The 22,791-nt window shown below is 36.2% G+C and overlaps 1 protein-coding gene across 3 annotated transcripts in view; it reads right to left on the reverse strand.

The window, feature by feature from the left end:
* LOC149962067 (cadherin-like and PC-esterase domain-containing protein 1) overlaps positions 1–22,791 on the reverse strand; it is a 221,906-nt gene that overhangs the window by 154,954 nt on the left and 44,161 nt on the right. For all 3 annotated transcript variants that reach the window (XR_016481258.1, XR_016481254.1, XM_090178261.1), the window contains exon 2: positions 5,908–6,060. The gene's annotated coding sequence lies outside the window, so the exon portion shown is untranslated. The remainder of the gene's footprint in view (positions 1–5,907; positions 6,061–22,791) is intronic.

The following is a 22,791-nucleotide window of genomic DNA, read 5'->3' on the forward strand; positions in this document are numbered from 1 at the left end:
TCCTGAGTCACGTGACGGGGCGGAGGGGGTGAGCTTCCGGAAATTCGACAGGAATTTTCAAACGATTCTGAGAATTTTTAATTTATTTAACAACTAGCTGGGTAGCCCGTCCTTCGGCCGAGCCCCAGCTAGAACTAAAATCCCGTGAAGACTGAGTCAGAAACCAAACTCTTCCCCCCTCCCAGCGCAGCCGCGAAATTGACTGAGGCAGAAAAATATTGCTTGTATAGGTGTATGTAGGTTGCAGGATTCAAAGACAGACAGACAGAAGACACTTAGGAATATAGTATAGATGACGATTACGGCAACCTAGTTCAGTGGTTCCCAAACATTTTAATGGCGTAACCCTTGTGTATCTGAAAAAAAAATTCACAAAGGGGGGGGGGGGGGTGGGATCGCAAATCTGTGTTTTGGTTTTTTTACATCTAAAAAAAAACCCCGGGTATAATTTAAATAAAAACGTGGATCAGGACTCGCGGAATTATAATTAAATTTGAGACTAAACTAAAAATGAATAAGCTTCCACGAAAACGAGAGATCAATTATACCCAAGATAGTATATGATCTAACTACAACCAATAAAAAGCATTAAATAAACAGTATACGTTTACGTGCTACAAATTTAAGCCATATGGGTTATTAGCACATATATTTTCCCCGATAGTTACGCGGAACCGTTGGTACACAGTTTGGGAAATACTGACCTAGTTGATAAAGGGCTATGCCTTGAAAAACGGATTTTATAACGCACATGAATTGAAACGGAATAAAAAAAATTCAAAAAATATTTTATCACATACGACCGACGTCATATCTAGAATGTCACTCTTTTTCCAGCCCAGTGGCGGGTTTCGGTTAAATAGATTTAACGTACGATATATGTAGATACAATTGCTCTAGTTACCATCGCCTATATGTTACGATGTTCGGTCAAACGGGACTGTTCGGTCAAACGGGACTGTTCGGTCAAACGGGACTGTTCGGTCAAACGGGACTGTTCGGTCAAACGGGACTGTTCGGTCAAACGGGACTGTTCGGTCAAACGGGACAATTCGGTCAAACGGGACAATTCGGTCAAACGGGACAATTCGGTCAAACGGGACAATTCGGTCAAACGGGACAATTCGGTCAAACGGGACAATTCGGTCAAACGGGACAATTCGGTCAAACGGGACAATTCGGTCAAACGGGACTGTTCGGTCAAACGGGACAATTCGGTCAAACGGGACAATTCGGTCAAACGGGACAATTCGGTCAAACGGGACAATTCGGTCAAACGGGACAATTCGGTCAAATGGGACAATTCGGTCAAACGGGACAATTCGGTCAAACGGACCAATATTTTCTCAACCCCAGATTTCAGAGATCCCTTGCCCCTATTTTAAAATATTAGAACTTGCTTGTAAATCAAATTTCACGATTTTCATTTCCATTTCAAAATCCAGGGAAGGTTGCCAAATGTCCAAACACTCACCAAGAACTCTCGTCTGAAGGTACGTAAGAATATGGGTGGCGCAACCCTCTTGTTTCCACAGATCTTTCATTAAGCGAATTGTTACTTTTTCAGTGGTTGCCGGTTGGTTTTTTTCAAGTCAACCAGAGTTTGGAATAGCTTATTACATTTAGCCCCTTCTAATGTTCTTTGCCCTCCGAGAGCGACTCATCCAATTAGCCATCGCCCTCTGGCTGGGCTCACTGCGACTAAAAGGGCGATATTTTTCCCATCGCGTCGTGTTTCTTTTATTCCTCCAAAAAGACAATACTTTTTAGAGGGGCCAAACGAAGCCCCCAATTTAAGCGTAACGGTTCGGTGATTGCTCAAAAGCAAGATAAAAAGGCTTAGATTCATCCCCTTGTTTTCGACAATTGATGGTTTGAACGAGGGAGGAGGAGAACGGATTTGTCGCGAGACCAAGTGACTCTCGACAGTTCGACGATGCGAACTTGCTCTTGGATTACTGTATTTTGTTCGCGGCTTTGGACTTCGCTATTGTTTGAAATTGAAAAGATTGGCCTTTAACGGAATTTCATAATATTTCTATTCGTTTATTCTGGGACTAAAGGTGTACTCTTTATACTCTCAGAAGTGTTATTGACCTATTCCAGCAATGAAAATAACTACCACATAAACCATTCGCTCGTTCCGGAGTATATTATTTTCTACTATTCCCCAAAAATAGTCTGCTTATTCAAATTTTATCTGCTAAAATAGACACAGGCAGTCATTTTGGAAAACACTTTTACCTTATCTCGATTAACTAGTCACCTCCGCAAAATTGGAGTAAAATGACGTGATACGGTTATACTTTTTACCATGCTACGAAATCCGAGAACAAGCCAAAAGAATGCTTTAGTCCCATTCGACCTAAATCCCATTCGACCGAAGGCGGTTTTTGAGGTGTCCCATTCGACCGAATTCCGCCGAAACTTGCGGTTTTTATGTGTCCCATTCGGCCGAACGCTTTTATGTGTCCCATTCGACCGAACGCTGCTATATAAATTGGCTTTTGGAATGAGCATGCATTATATTTTCATCTTCACCTAGTCAAGAAAAGTAACTGAACCAAAACTGAAATAGTAAACTTAACCAACTCTAACCTAACCTAAACATGGATCTTCGATAGTACATACCTTATAAATAAAATACCAAATCACCCCGCCAATTGGGCTACATTTTAAAATTCTTTCAGTCGAATGGGATTTCGGTCGAATGGGAATAAACGAAAAGAATAGCCAACTTCTTTGGTGAGCATAGTATTCAACTCTGGTTCGTAAGATACACGTTCACAATCTTCATTAAAAGTTGTCGGGAATCCATATCTCTACTTGGAATGCTAAGAGCGGCAGATTTTCGTATCGATGTGGCTGACGGTTTTTTTGACGTCACTATGTTAACTTAACAAACAACTACTTGAGAGGGGAGCACACGCAGAGGGGATTTTTTCTCTCGTAGGCGGGGCCAAAGCTGTCAGAGTGATCTTACCATACACGATACGCCAGGATAAGCATTCCAAGTAGAGCTATGACTTTCTGAAGTTGTCAGACGAAAAAACTTTTTCGTTATTTTTAAAAAATTACTATTCTACTACAAAATATCAATAAAGGTATTTAACATTAATATAAGCGTGTATTTTTGTATAATCAAAAAGATGTGTACCAATATTGAGATATTTAAACATTTCAAGTTAGGCCTCGGTTGTATAAACTTAGCTAACAAAAGCGATTGTGTGGTAAACATGTTGTGGAAATATTTTCTTCATTCTCGCTGGAAAGGGCCTTTTAATGTTATTCGTTTGATTTTTCATTTGCTTTAAGAAAGAAATCGCACATAGCGAGTTTCAAAAACGATTACATTGGGAAAAATGATTAGTTACTTAGAAAATATTCCTACGCAGTGTAATTCTAACATTTTACACGATTAAGAAAAGTAATACGTGTGGTAAATTTCTGATAAAAGTTGTTTAAAATTTTTTCTTCGATATTGTCAAAAACCCGTAATGTGGACTCTATAAATTGAGAGTTTGAAAAAAAATGTCGAGCGTTGTACATTAGGTCCCGCGTTTGAGCCATGGTCGCCATCTTTAACAAATTGCTCGTGAAATCTTTCATATTCATGGTAGGGACTAAATTAGGTTACTCAATACGTTGTTTGTTGACAGCAGTTAATAGCTTTTAAGTGTTTTGGTTAAGGAACATATTATGATACCTTGTTATTAGCGCTAATTTTCAACTAGGACATTTGATAATTTTGGTAATTACCATTATCATCGACCTTAAAGTCATCTGAATATTTTTGTCTAATTTTATAAATTAGTCTTAGTCGATAATTCAAAATAACGGTCAAAAACGCCCCCGATCAGTTTGTTAAAATATTTTCGGCGGCGTAGTCGTCGGCCATTTTCGGTTCATGGAGATACAGGCCGGAAGGCAGGCAAGGATGCCAGATTTCGATAGACCGAAAACGGCCAACTCTCTCAAATATTTTCGTTTTCAAAACGAAAATTTTGTGGCGTAGCTATCGAGACTATTTGTATCTACTTTACAGTCTATAATCCATATTTGGAGTTACGAGAATAATTATTATCGTTGTACTGTAAGCAAGGTTTCACAGAATTATCCCAAAAGAATTTTCATGGTTCCACTATATGATCAAAATGCTGTTACTGCACGAACAATTTAAAAGTCAAAATAATAAATTAAAATTTATTCCGAAAAATATCTCAAAACTGTTATCAGCGTTCATGGGGTTAGTCACTGTGGATATCATTTAATACATGTATGAAAAGTGTTATTTTTTGGAGCGCGCGCTTCGTAATATTTCCGTGTAGAGGGTCTCGTGCGTTTTCGCGCGAGCTCAACAAAAACAAAAATATGCGCGATGAATCTAACGTAATCACGGAACCTCTCGTATTTTATATAAAGAGCTATTATTGCAATTCAGAAAAAAAACCACTCAGAAAATCACAGAAATAAAACGAAAATCAAGAAAAACTCTGATTAATCACTAAAAATCATGGAACATTTTTCGAAAATCAGTCAAGCGTTTTAAGGTATTCAAAAAATGATTAAAAGGGTTATAATGTACCACCTGAAACACAGTTAATCGCAAAATTACAGTTACTGTTTTGCAGATAAATATTGCAATTTGAGCTAAAAATATAATATTGTGATTATATATTATTTAACTGATTCCCAATTAACCGAAAACATTGTTGACGTCATATTTATCTAGTATCTCACTCTTTTTCCAGCCCAATGGCGGGTCTCTGTCAAATATGGCTTTAAGTACGTTATATGTAGATACAATCACTCTAGATTGCGATGCGAGACGGCCCACCACTATTAAAAATAATTCCAATGATATTTCCCTTTACATAGGAAATGAAAACTATATATGACGATAGTAAAAACAAACTAAAATAGTGAACAATCAAAATATTATTGTACTATTAACTTAAAATCATAGATTACAAAAGAACTTCGTTAAATTTGCATATATTTTAAAAACATTTTTATTTAGGCTAGGCCTATGTCTGACTAGTTTCGGCTAGCTTAGCTAGTCATCTCAACTAAGGGCCTATTTCAAAAGTATGCTTAGCGAGGATTCGACCATAAAAGTTATATTGGCAAATCCTACACAAACAAACTTTTGCAACAGGCTCTAAGCTAGTCAGATATAGGTCTAGCCTAAATAAAAATAAAAATGCAAATTAAACGAATTTCTTCCATAATCTATGTTTATATCTACGCATACAGTACTGCTCAACATTTTTTAAACTCTATTAACTTGAGTAATTTAATCCAAAATTTAATTTTGTGAAAGTCGCCAAATATCTGGTTTTCGGTCGAATGGGACTGTTCGGTCGAATGAACTACAATCGAGAACCGTTTGTTTCTAATATTATACAGGGTGTTTCAAAGGGGTTATGCGACATTTTTAAGGAGTTGTAGGGGGTGAGTTGAGTAGTATGCCTGTTTTTTCCCCATTTACCTACGATGAGTTAAAAGAGCGCCAGAGAGCTTCAAAGTGGGGCCTACTAGTCCCTGGAAGTAGACTGCAACAAGCGCAAACCCAAACAGCAGGGAAATGCGAACATTAAGGTTTGGGTTCGTGTGATAGGTAGAAAAGGCCTTTTTAAACAAATCGAGGTAACCAGCGTAAAAAAAGTAAACTTAAACAGTATTTAAAGTCCCTGCTGCTGGGATTTGCGCTTGTTGCAGCCTACTTCCAGGGACTAGTAGGCCACACTTTGAAGCTCTCTGGCACTCTTTTAACTCATCGTTGGAAAATGGGGAAAAAACAGGCATACTACTCAACTCACCCCCTACAACTCCTTAAAAATGTCGCATAACCTTTTGAAACACCCTGTATTATTATATTATAAAAAAAAATCATAGAAAACTTACACGAACACTCCAAATTCAAGCTTCCAAACGGTGGTCCAATTCCACGCGGTCAAACAGCAGCAGACGACACAAGGAAATCGACCAATCAGCGACGAAATCACCTCGTTCGCAACAACCGACAAACAATCCTTTTTATTCGTGAGATAGGGTCATCTACAAAAGCAAAATAGAAAAAGAAATGAAAAAACACATTCATATTAGGAGGTAAATGCGTGTAAAAGTAACATAAAAATCATCGTATTACGGGCGCACAATACCAGAAACATTAAAACCATTACAAAAGACGACGAACGTTTTTTTTTGACATCGTTCCGAACAAAAGGAAAGCGGGGCGGAGTCACAAACAGGAACTTCCGGTTTTCACTTTTATTTACCGGTTAAAATTTTCTATTTGTTTTCACCTACCGCCCTTACGAAGTAAAGTTTTACTGTTTTTACCTTTAAGTATTTTTTTCTTAGCTAGCCCCGTTTTCCGCTTCAATTTTATTCACGGGGAAAAAACTTTATTTTTTTGGAAAGGCATGGAAAAGAAATCGATAGTTTCTTCCGGCCAAACAAAAGATTAGAGTAGCTAGAAAACTAGCTTTTCTTCATTTTTTCTCTCCGTCGTCCGTTCTTCCCCATTTTGTACTTATATTCGTGGAATTGGCCAAAAAACGAAGATACGTGACAGTTCTCCAATTTTCGAGTCCATCTATTTTGTTCCATCAACTGGCTAGTTTGGGTACGAATGCGATAACGTCGTATGTACGCTTTACGGCGTTTTTAAAGCATGTGCTACAATTAGCCTTTTCGGTTTAAGTAGAGCCACGTAGCGGCCAACGCTAGAAGCTCATAAGCTGCAAAATTTTCATCTGCTAAATAGACACTACATTTAGCATTTTCAGCTAATGTAGAGCCACGTAGCGGCCAACGCTAGAAGCTCATAAGCTGGAGGATTTTAATCTGCTAAACAGACGCTACAATTAGAATTTTCAAATAATGTAGAACCACGTAGCGGCCAACGCTAGAAGCTCATATGCTGCTGGAATTTCATCTGCTGAGCAGACACTACAATTATTGCCCGCTATGTGACTCTGTGAAGCTGTATGATGAGGTCCATAAGTCAAACTTTCCACAAATCGCCCCTATCTCATCGATATGGTGCGTAAACGCCATCTAGGTAAACTATTTATTAACTTTGTAAATTAATTTAAATAAAGATCGCCATGAGTTATGAAAGTAAATAAAATTAATAAAATTATTTTCATAATTAATCATTAATAATTATTCTATTACCTGTAATAAAATAACAACAATTTATCTCAGGGGGGGCGAGACGTATTTGTCGGACACGCGTTTCTATTACCGTTACAGCGTCATAATCCAACCTCCTAAAAGTTGAATAACCCTGCCCAGTACTACAGCGAAACAAATCGCGTCAAAGTAAAAAAAACCAAAGATTTCAACTTCAGCGAAATACGTGGGAAAAACCAAATATGCCAAAATTTGAACTCAAGACATTATAACTTGGCAAAACGAAATATCAAGAAGCGAAAGATGACTTTCTGGTACCTTCAAACTTCCAAAAGCCCCGTCCTCTTAAATCTCCCGCCACACACCGGGGGTCCTCCCGCCGTACTTTCACGTCCACCATCGATATCTATTTCACAGGCTGCACGGGGCTCAATCCCCTGTTCAACCACTAACGGAAATTCAATGCTAATGTTCCCCCGGCAGCGGAACGGGGGCGGCCAGAATAGGGGGCCAGGGAAACAGGGGTTGGGGCAGAATATGGGGTGAAATGCGAGTGGGATGTGTCACTTTGGAGCCCCCCCCCCCCACGCTGCGAGACGAGCGGTTGCGCTTCTTCTCGTCCGCGAGTACTTGCACCCGCGCCCCCTGCTGTTAAAAGTTTCCAAATGCTTTTCATTTTACTACGCCCCCTGTCGGGGATTAAACGATTTATATCTTCATTGATTTTTAATAGCGGCCGAATGGTGTCCGGAAGGGCTGCCAGTCCTGGATGAGCACACTACTGACGACGCGGGAAAAGTAATAAGAGATTTATGCCAGCTTGCTCAAAGTTACGCCGGTATCGTCAAAAGTGTAAAATTACTTTTTCACATAAGTCTGTTGCTTGTTAATTTTTTTTACTGCGAGTCGTATGAAAAATTAAGAATAGTGTTGTAAGTCTGAATATTTTCCGTATTTTTCCGAAAAAAAATCAAAAAGTTTTCATTCCATGATAAGAGTAATATTTTGTTTGCAAATTTAAATAAAGCGGCATTTTCGCCTCATTTTTTCGAATCTGAAGGTAAAACTAAACCTATAGACTAGTTTAAACTGGTTAACAATGTAACACTATTAATGTTTTGTAGTATGTTTACTGATATTAGTCATTTTAAATCGATAAAAAGTTGAAAACATTAGAAACCCTTAAAAAATAATTTCTTTTTTCTTTTTCGGATTTTCTGAAAATTATTTATTTTTTCGGATAATTAACAACTAGTGTTGTAAGTCGGAAAATTTTCCGCGGAAAATTTCCCGCTCAGAAAATTTTCCGGAAAATTACCGAGGCCTTTTTTTCCGGAAAATTTTCCGTATTTTTCCGAAAAATATTAAAAACGTTTTCATTCCATGATTTGTCTAATATATTGTTTGCAAATTTAAATAAAGCGGCATTTTCACCTCATTTTTTCTTATCTAAAAGTAAAACTAAACCTATAGACTAGTTTAAACTGGTTAACAATGTAACACTATTAATGTTTTGTAGTATGTTTACTGATATTAGTCATTTTAAATCGATAAAAAGTTTAAAACATTAAAAACCCTTGAAAAGTAATTTATGTTTAAATTTTTTTTTTCCGATTTGCGGAAAATTTTCCGCAATTCGGAAAATTTTACGGAAAATTTTCTGGAACTTTTCCCGCATTTTATTTTTCCGGAAAATTAACAACCCTATTAACAACACTAATTAAAAACTTTCCTTTAAGAAAATACAAGGTGCAAACAGTGGGTATGAACAGTAGCGGCGCCAGGATTTTGGGGGAGGTAGGCCAACCATTTGGAGGCCCCTCCCCCCGAATTATGGAGGCCCCCCAAATCCGTCCACGTATTATATTTAATTGTTTTTAAGCCAGTGGTGCAATTTTTGGGTAAAATAGGTACGCGACGAAAGAATTAGAACTCATTATGAATTTAAACATAACTAAAAACAGAGTGTGTGTTGATCCTTTTTTGTGTACCGATAACACAACAAATAAGTGGTTATTTACTTATTTCTGCGACTGAATTCCAGTCTATCAATGTACATTCATTCCTTCGGTACTTCGCGTGTACATCCCTTTAATCAGAACTTCAAAATTTACGAAATTGAATGTACGTAGGTACACTAAGTAAAGTAAGTTTAGGTACCATTTATTTGTAAAGATAAAATTAAAGATACAATTCGGATATAGTAGCGCGCTGCCTACGTTAATCAAGGCCCGTGCGCGACTCCCATTTCCTATTTTTTTTTTGGGCAATTTAAGTCGCCGTATTCTCTCACCGCGAGCGCTGTTTATTGGACCTGCGTGACGTCACACATTTTAAATTCTAGTTTTCCCGCCGTTTGCTGTTGAAAGTTAGGTTGCGTCGTCTGCTAGCGTTTTATACGTAAATTAGCGTTTTATCGCTATTTTGACGCCCAGACATCCAGTATTAATTAGGTAAGGTAATATTTCTTGGTCTAATTTTTAATTGATCTACTGTAACGTGATAAAATATAACTGTATTTTCATTTAGGAGTGAAAAGGTAGTGCAATTTTAATATAATAATTAATATGCCAAGGCTTCACGATGGTGGTATGCATTATACCTGGTTGCAATGAAAGTGAAAAGAAGAGAAATAGAAGAAACCGGACTGAAAATAATGAAAACCCTATTATTAACGTAGGCAGCGAGTAGCGCTCGCGAAAAATGGGTAAGAAGTCTATTTTATTTGCAGATTTTTTTAGTATATTTGGAGTTATCATCATGACTAAATTTATCAAGTTTACATTAAAGTTCATATCTCCCGATGGATGTAGATATAGTCAAAATTTGATTAATTCAGATCTCCCGATGTATGTAGATATTCATAATTGGATTAATTCAGATCTCCCGATGTATTCAAAATTGGATCAGTTCAGATCTCCCGATGTATTCAAAATTGGATCAGTTCAGCTCTCGCGATGTATGTAAATAGATAGATTTGAACTAGCCCAGATTTATCGATGTAAGTATACATTTATAATTGGATTGGTTCAGATCTCCAGATATATGTTGGCAGTCAGAATATAATTAGTTCAGATTTTCCTATGTATTTACGTAGTCAAAATTGGATTAATTCACTTCTCTTGACATATGTAGATATTCAGAATTGGATCAGTTCAGATCTCTCGATAAATGTTTACATTCATAACTGGATTAAATCAGATCTCTCGATAAATGTTTACATGCATAACTAGATTAGTTCAGATCTTTCGATGTAATTATACATTCATAATTGGATTAGTTAAATCTCCAGATATATGTTGGAAATCAGAATTGGATTAGTTCAGAACTCTTGACGTATGTATATAATATTAAATTGAATTTTATTGTACAATAGTGGAGTTTTATTTAAAGTTAGTTATTATATTTACAAGACAGTCTATATACCATTTGTATGTAGATAGTTAAAATTGGATTAATTCAGATCTCTTGACGTATGTAGATATTCAAAATTGGATTAGTTCAGATTTCCCGATAAATGTTCAGAACTCTAAATTTTATTCGTCCATTAAGAAAGGTGTTTATTAGAGCATGGACATTTTGGGTACAGTTCTAGATTCGGGGCTTTCAATTTAAATCTTTTCGCTGTCGAACCTTTTGGAGAGTTTTAAGAAAATCCTTGAAAATATCACATTGAAAAGGGTAAACAGCTTAAGAGTAAAGCCATTCGGCCCTTATATCAGTTGAAAACAGATAGAGCTAAAAGGAATCCTATTTTTAACTTTTTAGACGTAAATAAATCGTGGACTCCTTGTAGAAAAGAGGTTTCAAAAAGGACACTTAGGATACTTGAAATTCTTCTATTTTTTATTTTTAAGTGTCCACCAGGAGGTAATTCAATTTAAAAATAATTAAAAGCGTCCAACTTTGACGTAATCAGATTAATAAGTATATATGAAGATAAATTAATTAAAATAAAGTATACTTCGTTATATTTTTTTATTTTTTTTATTATATGTTTTTTTTAAATAAAAATAATTAAACCTTTGTCTAGATAACCTAAGTTTCGATCAGCCTAGCTAATCATCTTCAGGGATAATTATTTAATAAAAACCAAAATATACATGCAAATATAACGAAGTATCATTATTTTAATTAATTTAACAACGCATATAGAATTGCTCAACCAAACTTAAAACTTTTTTATATATGAAGATCTTAGGTTGACCGCTACGTGGTTCCAGTGTAAATTTAAAAGTCTAATTCTGAGAACGTTTAAGATAAGAAATAACTAACTTCGAAGTGGATTCTGGGTAATAATATCCCTACTAACCAAGGCTTAGCAGTTAGATAAGGGTGGTCTATTTTTATTCAAGCCCTACGATGATGTGGAGCAAAGATATTTCGCGAAATAGGTCATGCATCAAGCGAAAAACCCTGCCACATCAGGCAAAAACCGCGCGCGCGGGGGAGAGGAAATAACGTTCACTTCGATATTGAGTCGCTAAGCCTCGTCCGTTAAAAAGGGGTAATGTCCGACACGTGACATACGACGTGGGAGAGAGAGCCGTTATTCTTCATAAAAGGGGGCCAGCCGACAAATTTGTCATACACGACGCCGTCCATGAATAAAAGGGATCTAGACATAAGCTCGAATGGGAAAATGAAGCCTCCGAACACCGTCGCCATCTAGCGCCAATGGTAATCAATGGCCACGCGCCGTCTAATGGGGGAACGGAAAAATTTTTGGGGTTAGAGATTACCACCGACCCAGGCCCCGCTGCCAGGGTTATTAAAGTACAACTGGTTGACTACCTCCATCGTTGAATAATAAGGCTTTTACGATAGGATTTGCAGCCGTTACTGGATGGCGCTGGTGATTCATAAATATTAAAATATTGGTTAAAAAAATGAGAGGAAATTGCGCTTCTTGGCCCTCTTTGGCTAAAATGGATTTGGGCCCTGGTTTAATTCTCGATTTCGACAGATATATGGTTTATTACTATTTTTTAAACTTGGTCATTTTAATTTGGAAACGAGCTAAATGTAATATATTATTCGTAACAAGTGGTGAATAATTTTTTTAAATTAAAAAAGAAACAAAAATTAAAATAAAAATAAAAATAAAAATAAAATCTTAAGGTTTTAAAAAATAACACAAAAATAATTTTATTTTATTTAAAAAAATAATCCGTTTAATTGGAAAAAAATCGTTAACGTAATTTTTTGAAAATTCTGACCACACGGTGTCGTTGTTGCGAGGGAAAGAACACCATAAGGCTTTTCACGCAGTCGTGAAACCATACGAACTGCAATAACCATGCCACTACCGCAGTAACAAGCGGGAAACACGACACTGAATTATAAACTAAGCCTTGGCCTACTTAGTCATTTGAACTTTGCAGTAGGTAAAAGGGAAGGGCCGGTTAATCCGGGGACAATGGGCGATTGCTTCGTGCGTCTTGGCATTTGGGGCTGCCCTTTGATTCCGATATTAAATATCTGAGGGCTTAAAGGGCTTATTCTGATGGGATTTTCGAGGGATGTAACTTTCAATATAGCCCAAGTCCCAATTTCCACGCTCAGGGGATTTTGCCTATGTAAAAATGACAATGGGTGCGCCTAATTCAATTTGTAGGGCATATCCGAATTAGGCGGTTTGTAAGGAGGTCCACAGGGGTTACCTAGATTCGGCTTACTTGGTTTGGATTAGCGAAAGGAACCACTGATTTGATTTCTACGTTAAGGTGAGTGAACACACGTAATTTCGCGTCCGGAAGTTATTGAACCAATATGGAGGAACTTCCGGTTTAACACAGAGCTAAAATGTAACAAATAAAAACTAATTTTGCTAGTGAAATACAACGTCGGATGTAAATTTGTTTCTTTAAATAAAATACAAGAGGTCACGTGATCACGTTAGATTCATCGTGCAGTTAAAGTTAGAGAGCGCGCGCATATTTTTGTTTTTGTTGATCTCGCGCGAAAACGCACGAGACCCTCTACAAAGAAATATTAGAAGGCGCACGCTCCAAACAATAACACTTTTTATACATGTAGTATGCGTATATATTATTTTAGAGGAAAAGCTATTAAAATTTTACCTGGTAATTTCCGGAAGCTTTCCTGACTTATTTTCAGCCAAAATTAAACCATTTTTAACCTATATTTTTCTATAGGTTTTCTATTTACAACCAAAATTAAATTCCCTTACATTTCCCTAAAATTGGTTCTAATTTTTAAAATTTCCTGACTTTTAGATCTATTTTCAAATTCCCTGACTTTGTAGACCCATTTTCAAATTCCAGGAATTTTGAAAATGGGCCTAAAAGTCAGGGAATCGGAAAATGGGTCTAAAAGTCAGGGAATTTGAAAATGGGTCTAAAAGTCAGGAAATTTTAAAATGGGTCTAAAAGTCAGGAAATTTTAAAATGGGTCTAAAAGTCAGGAAATTTTAAAATGGATCTAAAAGTCAGGATATTTTAAAATGGGTCTAAAAGTCAGGGAATCGGAAAATGGGTCTAAAAGTCAGGGAATTTGAAAATGGGTCTAAAAGTCAGGGAATTTGAAAATGGGTCTAAAAGTCAGGGAATTTGAAAATGGGTCTAAAAGTCAGGAAATTTTAAAATGGGTCTAAAAGTCAGGAAATTTTAAAATGGGTCTAAAAGTCAGGATATTTTAAAATGGGTCTAAAAGTCAGGGAATCGGAAAATGGGTCTAAAAGTCAGGGAATTTGAAAATGGGTCTAAAAGTCAGGAAATTTGAAAATGGGTCAAAAGTCAGGAAATTTTAAAATGGGTCAAAAAGTCAGGAAATTTTAAAATGGGTCTAAAAGTCAGGGAATCGGAAAATGGGTCTACAAGTCAGGACTTTTCCAGAAATTCTAGGCATTAAACTAGTATGGCGGAACTTTCGGGTTACCTAAAATATAATAAGTAAAGATGGATAAACGTGTGAATTTTACTACTGATATCGAGCATCTAATGAAAAGTTGTTTATATTATTTGCCTACAGTGCTTATGTTAATAAACACGTACCTGTTACAAAATTAATTTTCAAACAAATAACCGTGTGAACGGCGAAACTTGTGAGCAGTGTAGCTTTACTGTGTACAATCTATACACTCAGCTACAAGTTCCCCGTTCACGTTTTTGAGGACTAGCTTTAACTTTCTATTATAATGATTTTCTTATATTATTATTTCATCGGATAAATATGGTTTGTAACTGAATAAATTCGGAATTTTTTTAATCAGTATCGTGGGGTTTCCGGTAAAAGAATAATATAAATTAAATTATGAAATTAATTTGGTGGAGTTACCAATAAAGAAAAAGCGAATTCAAATTATTAAATCAATATGGCGGCGTTTCCGGTAAAGATAAACCTAAATTAACTAATTGAATAAATATGGCGTTGTTTCCGGTAAATATTATCCTAAATTAAATAATTAATTCAATGTGGCGTTGTTTCCGGTAAAGATAATCCTAAATTAAATAATTAAATCAATATGGCGGCGTTTCCAGTAACGATAATCCTAAATTAAATTATTAATTCAATATGGCGTTGTTTCCGGTAAAGATAATCCTAAATTAAATAATTAAATCAATATGGCGGAGTTTCCGGTAAAGATAATCCTAAATTAACTAATTAAATCAATATGGCGTTGTTTCCGGTAAATATAATCCTAAATTAACTAATTAAATAAATATGGCGGCGTTCCCGGAATCCCGGTAAAGATAATCCTAAATTAAATAATTAATTCAATATGGCGGAGTTTCCGGTAAAGATAATCCTAAATTAACTAATTAAATCAATATGGCATTGTTTCCAGTAAAGATAATCCTAAATTAACTAATTAAATAAATATGGCGTTGTTTCCGGTAAATTAACTAATTAAATCAATATGGTGGAGTTTCCGGTAAAGATTAACCTAAATTAAATAATTAAATCAATATAGCGGCGTTACCGGTAAAGATAATCCTAAATTAAATAATTAAATCAATATGGCGGAGTTTCCGGTAAAGATAATCCTAAATTAACTAATTAAATCAATATGGCGTTGTTTCCGGTAAATATAATCCTAAATTAACTAATTAAATAAATATGGCGGCGTTCCCGGAATCCCGGTAAAGATAATCCTAAATTAAATAATTAATTCAATATGGCGTTGTTTCCGGTAAAGATAATCCTAAATTAAATAATTAAATCAATATGGCGGAGTTTCCGGTAAAGATAATCCTAAATTAAGTAATTAAATCAATATGGCGTTGTTTCCGGTAAATATAATCCTAAATTAACTAATTAAATAAATATGGCGGCGTTCCCGGAATCCCGGTAAAGATAATCCTAAATTAAATAATTAATTCAATATGGCGGAGTTTCCGGTAAAGATAATCCTAAATTAACTAATTAAATCAATATGGCATTGTTTCCAGTAAAGATAATCCTAAATTAACTAATTAAATAAATATGGCGTTGTTTCCGGTAAATTAACTAATTAAATCAATATGGTGGAGTTTCCGGTAAAGATTAACCTAAATTAAATAATTAAATCAATATAGCGGCGTTACCGGTAAAGATAATCCTAAATTAACTATTTAAATCAATATGGCGTTGTTTCCGGTAAAGATAATCCTAAATCAAAAAATTAAATCAATATGGTGGTGTTTCCGGTAAAGATTAACCAAAATTAAATAATTTAATCAATATGGCGGTGTTTCCGCTAGATATAAGCCTAAAGAAATACAAGAAGACTCAGTTAGAAATAGCAGTACAAGATCCATAATTACTAGAACTGTCGAACAAAGTCAACTAACCAAAGTTGCAATATCTACATTGCACGCGTAAAAATATTTCTCAAATCTAGAATATATTATTCATGACATATCAACGCAGTTCCCAAGACAGCGTTCATTTAACGACAATAGTCAAACTAAGTTTGCGACGACCAGAATAACGAACGACAGGGCAGCCAGGTCGTCTGCACAGTTTATAGCCAAATATTTCCCAATAACCACCCAACTATATAATAAACAGCTAGGCTAATATCCTTAAACCCAAATCATCTAGATCTATAGTCTATGCATTTAAATCAGATGGCCTGGTTACAAGGCGTAGGAGGGTGGTGGCCAGCCCTTCCTGCCACCCGAGCCAACAGCTCCCTAAACTTACTATTACCATTACCATAATCTCAACAACCTCGCGCGGATTTGTCCAAATTCACGAGTTTATAGTCCATAAATAGTTCGTTATGAGGTCTTTGTTATTCTCATTCCACGAGCCACAGGTTCCGTAGTTATAGAATAACACAAAAATGGACGTAAGAAATATCAGAATAAAATACTGGCAACACAGTCACCGTGAACAACTTCGTCCAAATAAAAGCGTCAAATCGGGTGAGACAGTCGCGAATCCGGCAACCCGGTATATAAAAAACCCCTGTACGCCGTAAGCAGTATAGATTTGAATATAATTGTATACCCGTTTTGTTTATACAAATAATTTCGTTCGTTGGCGTTGGCCGAGGCTTAGCCAGCAGCCTGCCGAGGCTTAAGAGAAGGAGGAGGCGAATTTCCCCAACAGCGGAACAGATGGTTCATCTTCCACGACTAAGTACAAGTTAATGGTACGGCGCTGAGGTCCTCATACACGACAAGGGAGGGACCAATTGCCAGCGAAAAACTAGAGCCCTTCGATCGCCGCGACCATTATCAAATGCGTTTTTACTACAACACACACAGGACGAAATCGGCTACCGGATACGGAAGTAATAATAGCGCGGGTTATTTCGGTATTTGGACCATTTTGGACCAGCAGAGGGGGCATAGCAGGCTAAGTTGCAAACGATTGTGATGTGTGTGCGGGGTTAAACAAAATTGTTAGCTGGATTTTTAATTCATTGTTTTTACTTTCCGCGTTTTATTGTGATCACGCAATTTTTAGGGGAGTGAACGACAATTTAGGTTTCAAAGTATTAAATGTATGATACCGGAAGTATATTAGATATAATTTAGGGATAAGTTTCCGTCTTCCTAAATCTCGAAACAAGTATCTTCACTGGATCAATCTTCGTTCTAAATCTAAACTTCCCTAAAACAAGTATCTTTATTGGATCAACTTTATTTATTTACTAGCTGGGAACTAAAATCCCATGAAGACTGAGTCATAAACAAAACCTTAATCTCCCCCCCCCCCCCCCCAGTCTCCATTCACCATGTGACGATGACGCAGCCGCGAAATTGACTGAGGCAGAAAAATATTGGTTGTATAGGTGTATGTAGGTTGCAGGATTCACGGCACCTTTCCAGGGGCAAAAATACATAGATTTCGACGCCCTTTTTAACATTATTTAATTAATTAACTTAACCCAAATTGGAAATCGATGAAAATAGCGCGACTCGCTGCCTTTGCGCCATAAGAATAGCTGTGAAAAATTTGGAGGTCCTAGGTTGAACGGCTCGGACGTCTATAGAGAAACAGACGCAAGACAGACAGACAGAAGACACTTAGGAATATAGTAAAGATTTTCTAAGATCGTTAGTGTATTCCCTCCAGCTAACAATACACCCGCGTGTGGCGGGAAAGCACGTGCTAGGTACAGGAGCAAAACAGTACAATGTATATTGATTTGTTAAGAATATGTTATTTTGAAATATTATATTTGAAAATATGCTTTATAAATAATAGAATTCCTCTATCCTTATACGTGGTAAATTTCTAAATTGAGAATTTTTTTTAAATATCCAGGGAATAAATAGCTAACTGAAATTTTTATTTGAAAATTAAGAGAGACACGCATGGAAATTTCATACTTACAAAGATACCTGTTTCACTTTTCTTAGACTAGTTGGATACTTCTTAAATAGGTTTTTAGATATTAAATTAAACTAAATTAACGTTATCAGATCTTAATTGTAGGAACCAATCCGTAACTTGAGCTATTTTTTTCAATTTTTAAATTTGTGCCAAAACTCAAAAATATGCTTTGTCTATAAAATCCCAAGTAACGGTTTCACAAAAAATAAATGATAATACGCCGACTAAATATAGATAAAACTGAAAATGGAAAAATACTGAATTTGGTAACCTACCTTATTATAATTTAAAAAAACTTCGATTTGTGCCAAAACTCAAAAATGTACTTTGCCTATAAAAACCCAAGTAAAGGTTTGGCAAAAAAATAAATCATAATACGCCAATTAAATAATAGATAAATTTAAAATAAAAAATACCGAATTTGGTAACCCAAAAATCCAATATATCAAATTAATTCAAAGGCTAAAGCGATATTTTTGGAAACTACTTTTAAAACGAAAAGCATGTTAAAAGTGGCAAAACCATTAAAACCAGTGAGAGGAGAATATTTTCTATATAATTTCATTTGCAAGGTCATTTATATTTCAAATGGAGCCGAAGTAAATGGAGCAAAAGTCTTGAAATGAGGTTATAAAGGACGGCTCTATCGCGAAATATAAATTTTTAATTCGAGGCAAATTGAAATTGAGTTCCGAGGGACTCATTTCAGCGAAATACGGAGTAACAGAAGAATCTCCCCCAAAAGTCGATATTACTTCGCGCGTTCTGAAATTGAACAGATGTTTCAGTCTGACTTATTAGGTTTGTCCGTATCTTTTACGATTGCCATAATAAAGCCGATTCTTTCGCGTTTCGCTGGGACAGAATACAGATCGGAATCGTGCGTATAAAAGTAAGCGAAGTTAAACCAAAACTACAAAACGAACTTCAAAATGTTTCGATGACTCGTCGAGATAAATGCCTTGACGTAGACGTTCGTTACGTGGCTTAACCTCGTTATTAACGCATATTTTATTTGGGGTTTTTTATTGGTAATATTCTCGATAATATTGGAAAAGGAGTGGCTTATGCATAAATAACTATGGGAGTTGGTGGTGGGTATTGCATTGCGCATAAATAAAGTTTTTATCGTCTGTTAAATAAGGGTACCATAAGTAGAAATACTTTGGGCTTGAAAATAACCGTATCACGGAAATCGTGCTCTAAAAAAATTGCCTTATTATGATAAGGTAGTCTGTTAAAAATAACCTTATCGTGAAACACGTGGTTCGAAAAACTTATCATAAAGATAATGGTCAGGTTTGTCACAACGGTTTCCGATTCAAATTCCCTATCTTTTCCATGACCATTTTTAAAGATTTTCTGTGACCTTTTTATACGGAGAATAATTTAATAAAAAAATAATCTGTTAAAACGCATCACGAATTGTTTTTTACGTAATTAGCTTGAATAAAATCTCTAGTTTCCGTTAAACCTAAAGGCAGGAATGTTAAATTACATGATCCACCAGAAATATAAATTTACACTCCCTTTAAGGACAAAATTAGAATAATTAATAACTTTATCATCTCTAGCAGGTAGGAATGTAAAATTCATTGATACCCCAGAAACACGAAAGTTTAACATTATCAAAAGTACTGAATTTAATTTAATTTATTTTTTAATATTAGGTGATTTATTATCTAAAACATTTAATTGCAATCTTAGAATTACAATGTTTTTTCAAATGTTCAGTACGTTTAATACACTAAATAATATTCAAAATCGAACATAGAATTGTAAAATTTCCTTTAATTAAAAAATCTAAAATAAACATATGACAAATATGAAAGTATAAAAGTATTTTGTGTTAAATAAAGGAAAAAGTCTATAAGACTTGTCGTTCCATATTTCAAACATTTATGAACTCAGCTTAATTTGAATCGAGCTTTTTGTTAGGCCTAGGTTTTCTTCTCCTGTCACCCTTTAAATTTACTTCCCTTCCAAACAAAAACCCTGGTGGTAGGCCAACGTGTTCTGCTGTTGGCCTACCACCAGGGTATTTGTTCGAAAGGGAAGTAAATTTAAAGGGTGACAGGCAGAAGAAAACCTAGGCCTTTAACACACCGTGATAATACAGTAAATTGTTAGACAACGTTATATTTCTTCAAACGTGATTAAACGTGACTAAACTACAAAAAAATGTAACAATCGTTAAATAACCAATCGCCAATCACGAGGGACGAAACCGACCAATCACATTGCTCCAAGCACACACCAAAAAAATCAATCCACTGACCAAATATACACAGACCCTTAAATCAACTTAACCCCAAAAAACACACAGAAAATATTTGCTAAATGTCGACACTGTAAGACTTTAGAGTGGGTCGTGTCTTTTCGGCGGGGTTGAAGTAGCCTGTCTGGGAAGTATATCACGCGGGGGTTGGAAGGAGCTGCATTTGGGTCCACTCTAGCGACGTTCACACTTACCCCTAAAATCGCTTCGTTTTAGATAACTAGTTTTCAAAACCAGCGTGAGAAATCGCTTCGTGTGGGTTCGGGAAGCAATCCGTCCAAGTTGGTTCACTTAGAATCGCTTTCAAAACGACAATGGGAATAAAATTCTAAATAATGTCAAATAATATTACTGTATGTATAATAATAACGATTAACTTATTGTTTTGGGATACATTGTAATATTTTGAAAATTATGGGCGCAATTTGAAATAACGTTGATCCTTGGCAATAAGCGAACCGGGGTGAAGCGATTTCGCACGTGTGACCCAAGAATTATCGTCGGCGGTTAAAACGGACATCCAAACCGACCTAAACTGGGTTTTAAGCTCTAGTGTGACCGTGGCTTAAATGGCGTGCAGGCGTTTGGCCAGGAATCGCTCAAGATGACAGGCCCAATTACTGAAGGTCATAAATAAGAAACGCTACTTAGACACAGCGTCTCTTGGAGTCGGGATTAACGCCAGCCTACCTTGTTGACCTTCCCTGTGAGTTATTGAGGCTTAACTCTACCGGATATAAAGATTCGTTAACTTTGAAAGTATTAAACCATTTTTTGTCTTGGCACGTGTACCTTGCTTTGGGAATTTAAGGGTGGAATTAGCTGGAAGCCTTGGGTAAATATGACTGAGAACTTGTTTAACGATGCCTGTTTGCTTAGTTAGTTCTCACGGAAACGCAGTTTAACTAAGCCTTAATGAGTTGATACAGCGTATTAAATGGAATTATATTAAGCAAATACTTAAATAACGACTGTTATTTCGATATTTAATGTTGGTTTAATTAAACCTTTCTGAAGTCTCAAATTACTCCTTGGATAAATAATAGTAGTTCCTACCTGAATATAGCAAATGCCCGCGGAACGCTAGAGTGATAAGTGTCTGTTACGGGTTCTTCCTCGTAGAAGGCTACGTGTTACGGGGCTTTCGGAAATTCTCCGTTAACTTCGCCGAAGCGGCGCTGCTGTCGCAAAAGCCATTTGCTTGTCAGGTTTTTTTCCAAGTGATATATCCAGATAGGAACTACTATTATTAATCCAAGATTACACTATCAAACGTAGTTTTAATGTGGCTTTAGAAGGCTTTTCTGTAAAAATCAAAATTGACCAAATAATCTAGATCCGTCCAAAATGGCAATGCCTATGTAGAAGAAGGGGCGCATATCGAAATATCAAACTAGCGATTGTGTTAGTTCAATTTTAAGTAATGGCAGTATGTTACGCTATATCCGGTATTTTAGGTGGAGTGGCGGAGTGGTTAGCACTTTCGCCTCGCAGCAAGAGCAGCCGGGTTCGATCCCAGTTTGTGGCACTGGGTGAAAACTCGGAACAACTCCTTCCGCGTTGAGTTTGAAAGTTCTCTCCCCGCTGGTTTAAGGGGTTTTCCCCCGAGCTCTTCGGTTTCCCTTTCCATTAAAAACTTGTTGGGGTTAACGGTAATAATGAGTGTAGGGAGCTGTTAGCTCGCTTGGCATGAAGGGTTGCCACCACCTTCCCACGCATAGTAACCCGGAGCCTAGCTGATTATTATTGCTATTACTAAATGCTTAAGCGGACGTAAAGTACCAGTTTATTTTTCCGAAAAATAATTTTAACGGCAATAGATTCCTTGCAAAAAATACTATATTATAGCACAATCAAAACAAATATATAGGAGGGGGCGCTATTCTTGAAAATTGTCAGTTCGCAAAATAGGACTTACCGCGTAAACGTGTGACCATTGAGTTGGGAATAAATAGAGGTACAACTAAATCTGGCTGGCGCGGGACCAATTTCGTTCAGTAAGGAGACTTTATCAACTTTATTGTTCTACCGTGGCGGCATCTGTCTCTAGTGATGGTAACTATATTGCAATTGAATTTTTTCGCGAATCTGATTCGAAATTGAGATGTAGGATTTCTCGTAACAAACAAACCTTTGAAGTTGTTTAAAAATAATTTTATTATGTCAACACGATCCTTTTTAACTCAAGTTACGGTGATTTAGCTAATAATTATTTATTTTTAGCCATATAACTTTACAAAATATAGATGGCACTACCGCCTAATTATAAAGATGAAATTCGTACAGTCTTATCAGAACAGGTCCCGCGTAACCGTGGCAACCGAAATAGTAATTGTAATTCTAGCAGTATTATTCCCAATTCAATGCGTGTGACATTGTTAGTGAAACAGAAACAGCGCTGCCTGGTAAAAAAAAATATTCTCAACCTACCAAAAAGACGAGCAGTGTTGCCAGATTGAGATTATTTGTTTTAAAATACGACGAAAAAGGCCGACTTTGATATTCTTGCCAAATGTGAAGCAAGGAAATAAATATTTGGCGGCCTAGTATCGACCTGGTTTTAACGGAGCTCTTAC

This window comes from Leiobunum rupestre, chromosome 1 (assembly GCF_980474605.1).
Source record: "Leiobunum rupestre chromosome 1, qqLeiRupe1.1.hap1, whole genome shotgun sequence".
Lineage (NCBI taxonomy): Eukaryota > Metazoa > Arthropoda > Arachnida > Opiliones > Sclerosomatidae > Leiobunum > Leiobunum rupestre.